The following is a 6104-nucleotide window of genomic DNA, read 5'->3' on the forward strand; positions in this document are numbered from 1 at the left end:
ACCAATCAGGAAAGTCCACTGAGCATTAGTGTCCGGAGTTTTTCTTGAAATGTAATTATATAGGCATGGTCAATGTAATCCATTGGCCACATAATTGAACTCAATGTACAGCCTCCCTCCCTTCCACAGAGGTTAAGGGTAAGGCTGATATTATTGGCACAAAACTGCAAGCCTCTCATCATATGAGTGGCCTTTCTGGCGTTAGCAGCCCCAATCTTAAAAGCTATTGAAGGTCTTACCGTGAGTCACCTCATTAGTACAATTTCAAGTATATTTCAAGGGGGCATTGAATAACCAAGATACTTCCATCATTGGAAAGTTATAAGAGTTTTTATAATTTTAGTGGTAAGAAAGTGAAAGAAAGGCCAGACAATTTTTAAATTATATGACAGGAACTTCAAAGTTGAAAAGCTTATATAAAAAAAGAACTCCTATGAATAACCAGAACCACCTTCTTAAAACACTGAGGAAAGTAAACACACACATACACACAGCAAATATTAAAGGGTAATAAATATTAGAGCAGAAAGTAATAAAGACTGGGAAAATAAGAGAGATAATGATACCAAGATTTGGTTCTTGGAATAGACCAAAATATTGACAAACCATTAGTTATATTACTAAAAAAAAAAAAAAAAACAAAAAAACAGAGACAGGATGCAACTTAATATCAAGCGTGGAAGAAGAGGAGATATGGCTACCAATGTTGTAGAATAGTAAAGAAATAAGAATAATAAGAAAACACTATAAACAACTTATGCCAAAAAATTTGGTCACTTAGACAAAGTGAACAAATTCTGAGAAAGTACCAAACCTGACTCACAAAATTATAGCAAATGAGAATAGATCTATAACAAGAAACTGAATTAAAAAATTAAACATTTCTAATAAAAAAAAAAACTCAGTCCTAGCTGGGGAAGGTTACTTACGCCTGTAATCTCAGCACTTCAGGAGGCCCAGGAGGGTGATCATGAGGTCAAGAGATGGAGATCATCCTGGCCCACAAGGTAAAATCCCATCTCTACTAAAAATACAATGTGCACCTGTAGTCCCAGCTACTCAGTATGCTGAGGCAGGAGAATCGCTTGAATCTGGGAGGCAGAGGTTGCAGTGAGCCAAGATTGCACCACTGCATTCCAGCCTGGGCGACAGAATGAGACTCCATTTCAAAAAAAAAAAAAAAACCCAGTTCCAAAACCCAGTTCCAAATTGCTCAATGATTTCTACAAAACATTGAAATAATAAATTCTTCACTAACTTTTACAAAAATATTAGAAGAGGAGAGAGCACTTTCCAAGTAATTTGATGAGGCAAGTATTATGCTGTATCAAAACCAGAAAAAGAGAAAAATAAAACTAGAGGCCAATATCTCTTACAAAAATGTATGTAAAAACTGTCAGGAAAATACTAGCAATTGAATCCAGAAACATAAAAAGATTATACACAAAAATCAAGTGCAATTTCTTCCAAGGATGCAAGAGTGCCACAACATCTTAAAGTTAATTGATGTAACACACATTATCTCAAAAGACACAGAAAAAATCATTTGACAAAATTCACACCTCATTTATATCAATTATATAAAGTGTCCAGAACAAGCAAATTTATAGAGGCAGAATTTTTATCAGTGGTTGTCTAGAGTTGAGGGTGGGGGTGGCTGTAAAAGTAGAGTGACTGCGGTCAGGCACAGTGGCTCATGCCTGTAATTGCAGTACTTTGGGAGCCCGAGGCAGACAGATCACAAGGTCAGGAGTTTGAGACCAGCCTGGCCAATATGGTGAAACCCCGTCTCCACTAAAAATACAAAAATTAGCTGAGTGTGGTGGCAGACACCTGTAGTCCCAGCTACTTGGGAGGCTGAGGCAGAAGAATCACCTGAACCTGAGAGGCAGAGGTTGCAGTGAGCTGAGATCACGCTACTGCACTCCAGCCTGGGTGACAGAGTGAGACACTGTCTCAAAAAAAAAAAAAAAAGAAAAAGAAAAAAAGAAAAGAAGAGAAAAGAAAAAATTTAAAAAGTAGAGTGACTGCTAATCGGGGATGGAGTTTCTTTTACGGGGACTGCTGTTAAAATGCTCTAAAATTGATTGTGGTGATAGCTGTGCAACATTGTTAATATGCTAAGATGCAATGAATTGTACACTAAGCGGCTAAATTGTATGATATATTCATTATATTACCATAAAGCTTTTAAAGAGAAAAAATTGCAAAAGTGCAAACGTAAAGTCAAGTGGAAATGACACTCCAAGGTATATGAATAGAATAAAAGGAAAGAAAAATATACAAGTATATATAGTAATGAGACCTACTTAATGAGATGCATAGAATTATATGATCTATTTCAGTCACCATATTAAATTTGGCATAATACAGAAGACATGTAAGAAAACTAATCTCTTAGATTCTCATTTGAGCAGACCCCCAAATGAGATGTTTTTTATGTCCCAATTTTAAAGATTATTTTGCTCTGGAGGATTTAGGATCTATTTTTTTCATTAGTTTTCAGAAGAAAAAATCATTTACTTAAATCAGAGCTGGCTTTGTTTTAATAATTACAAATTTTATGCAGTCATATTAATATTTGAGAAAATAGATATTTAAATCTAAATATTTCACCCAGGGAAATATTATAAATTATGGTATTTTTACCTTTGGCTTTACAAAAATTAAAACAAACCAAAAAAAGACCTGAGTGTTTATTGAAATAAATACTAAATATATTGTCAACAAAAAAAATCTCAGCAGACTCCTACTTCGTGTTACATTAATGTTACAGCTACCACTTTTTCCTTTTTAATGTTTAATAAAATCATGAATTATCATCAGAAATCTAAGAATAATTCTCTAAAACTGCACTGCTTTCTCACAATGTGTAATTCATACAAATACAAAGAAAAAATAACTTACACCTATACGCCCAAAAATTAGTATCCTCTAGACACTTTCATCTCATACACAATACATATTTTTGCTGTTGTATACTTATTATCCTGAAAAATAAGTCTCTAGAACTTAACAAATATAGTCAGTAAAACGTAACTTCATTGTAATTAGATTCGCAGTAATAAAGTAGTATGGAGTTTACAAAATTTAAAGAAAGTGAACATATTATATGATGTACTGTATTAATTAGGTTTGTTTTATTTTTATATTTTTTGAATTTTGCATTTACTATAATTCTGCTGGGTGAAAGCAAAACAAAATCCACCTTTTACTTTTTGAAAAAGTGAAATGAAACAGTCAAGTTCAAGCCACCTGAAATTTATAAAGGTTCAACTTTTGTATCTTCTAACAAAATTAATTCAATCTATCCCTTTATTATTTTATTGATTTATACATTGCTGCTGAACACAGTTATTAGCTGTCTAGCTTGGCATTATAAATATGTGTGTGTGTGCGTGTATACACACATGTTAGAGAGATATATTTTCTATATATTGAGACACATGCTGTGACTTAGTCTCCTCAACTAATAAATACAACAATTTTTCAGTGTGCTTTGTTATGGAACAATTTTACCTGTAACATGGCGTATTTTGAATTTAACTTAAACGTCCTTACCACAGTTTTGTAAATAAGACTAAAGGAAATTTGTGCTGGAGGAAGAGCAATGTTGCAATTATTGCCAATATTTCCAAACAACTAAAGAATGAAATTGGAATGTTTCCAAAACAAAGAAATAATAAGTGCTTGAGGTAATGGAACCCCAATAGCCTGACTTGATCATTTCACATTGTATGCTTTTATCAAAATTTCACATATGCCCCAGAAATATATACAACTATTATATATACATAATAATTAAAATTTTTAAATTGATTAATAAATAAAAATGTTGGGAATATTAAAGAATGGACCTATAAACTCATTCTTATTACTGTGGTTCCTGTTTATTTATTTTTATTTATTTATTTTTTGAGGTGGAGTCTCCTTTCTCGCCCACGCCGGACAATATTGGCTCACTCCAACTTCCACCTCCCAGGTTCAAGCGATTCTCCTGTCTCAGCCTCCTGAGTAGCTGTGATTACAGGCACCCATCGCCTCACCTGGCTAATTTTTTTGCATTTTTTTTTAGTAGAGATGGGGTTTCACCATGTTGGCCAGGCTGGTCTCGAATTCCTGACCTCAGGTAATCGGCCTGCCTCAGCCTCCCAAAGTGCTGGGATTACAGGCGTGAGCCACTGCGCCCAATCCCTGTGGCTCCTATTTAAATAAAGACTCTTTTTTTTCCCCATCATTCCACTATTTTTGGTTGTATAAATCTAGCACATAGCATAATGTCCTGAAATTACTCACTTATCATAGGTTTTGAAACGATTGCTTGCTCAAATGTCTTTCCTTCTAAATTGATAGCACAAGCTGTGATTTTTCACCATTAAATCCCAATTACTTGGCACAATGTTTGACAGATACTTCGTTTTCAATAATGTTTATTAAAAGAATAAATTATGAATATGTTTAACACCTATGTTAGGGTTCTAGAGAGACAGAACCATATATATTTTATCTCTCATTTTATATATATATATGAGATTATATATATTATTTATGTAATAAGAGATTATATATAATATATGAGCTTATATAAAATGTATGAGATTATATATTATATAATAGATTATATAAAATATATGAGATTATATATTATATATAAGAGATTATATATATATGAGATAATTCTTAATTAGCAAGAGATCTCATTTTCTTAATTGCTTAGAAAATGGTAAACTCTGTATTTAGGTTAAATCATTGGTAGCTTGGAAAACATGTTATTATATCTCTGATAGTTTATCTGGTTGCTTTTTTTATCTTCAAAAAATGCCTATCATTTTAATAAAACAGATGGGTATATCAGTTATGAAGTCCTGGTAAAAATTTGACTTACTCTATAAATCCTTATCAAATTTTGATACGATTTTGTAAAAAAATTATAAATTTTGTTTAAGTGATGTTTGACTATTCATGACCTTCAGATATCCTGTCACTCTTCAAATAAATATTATGTGGCACAATTATCCATATTTCATAGATGAGAAAACAAAGTTCCCCAAATGGGTGATGAGTTCTAAAAATCATGAAACTGGTGTCAGAACTATAACGCAAGCCCAGATTTGAAACCCGAGGTACGAATTCTGGGCTGCCCACCTTCCCTCTGTACCACATGCTTAAAGATGCTGGACATAAAATCACATTTATGCACATATACAAACGGTTTCAGGCAATCCTCATAATCCGTAGGATGAGAATGTTCTTGGAGTGGACTGCTTCATCTCTCCCGTATACTCTTTCCTCTGTGTGTAAGTTAGAGTGGTAGTGAAAATCCCGCAGAGGGATGGAACCAACAGGCTATCGGGCGTGTGTGCAGGGAGCTTACTTGGGGAACTGGCTGGCGTTTCACCGCGACGCCCAGAACAGGCCGCACAGAAGCCGCAGGGCTCCGCCACGTCCCAGGCCCCCAAACCAGAGAGGCCCACAGTGTGCTCCTAGTCAGTCCTCCAAGGCCCGAGAGTCCCAGGGGCCACAGGCTGAAGAAACGAGTCTGACTCCCAAGGGCAGCAGGAGAGGAAGCAAGCGCCCAGCACAGGAAGAGAGTGAGCCACAGGGAGAGGACCGACCCTGCATGCTGCTCATCCCCCATCTTCTGTCGGCGCGGTTCCAGCCGCGCTGGCACCGGATTGGCTGCTCGGCCACACTGAGGGCAGGTCTTCTTCTCCCAGTCACCCACTCAGCTGTCAATCTTCTCTGGCAACGCCCTCACAGTCTCTTGAGAAAGAACTTTGCCCACCATGTAGGCACCCTCCTCCAGCCACGCTGACCCCTATGATTAGCCATCACAGATAGTATTTGTCTGGGTGAATATTATTTTATATTGAGTCTCACTCTGTCGTCCAGGCTGGGGAGCAGTGGTGCGATTTCGGCTCACTGCTACCTCTGTCTCCCTGGTTCAAGCGACTCTTCTGTCTCAGCCTCCTGAGTAGCTGGGATTACCGGCCTGTGCCACCACGCCCGGCTAATTTTTGCAATTTTTGGTAGAGACAGGGTTTCGCCCTGTTGGCCAGGCTGGTCTCGAACTCCTGACCTCAAGTGATCCGCCTGCCTCTGCC

The 6104-nt window shown here is 36.4% G+C and overlaps 1 pseudogene; it reads right to left on the reverse strand.

Annotated features, from left to right (window-relative positions):
• LOC100588215 overlaps positions 1 to 5638 on the reverse strand; it is a 31992-nt pseudogene extending 26354 nt beyond the window's left edge.
• Positions 5639 to 6104: the final 466 nt, after the last annotated feature.

The sequence above is a fragment of the Nomascus leucogenys genome, chromosome 17 (assembly GCF_006542625.1).
Source record: "Nomascus leucogenys isolate Asia chromosome 17, Asia_NLE_v1, whole genome shotgun sequence".
NCBI lineage: Eukaryota > Metazoa > Chordata > Mammalia > Primates > Hylobatidae > Nomascus > Nomascus leucogenys.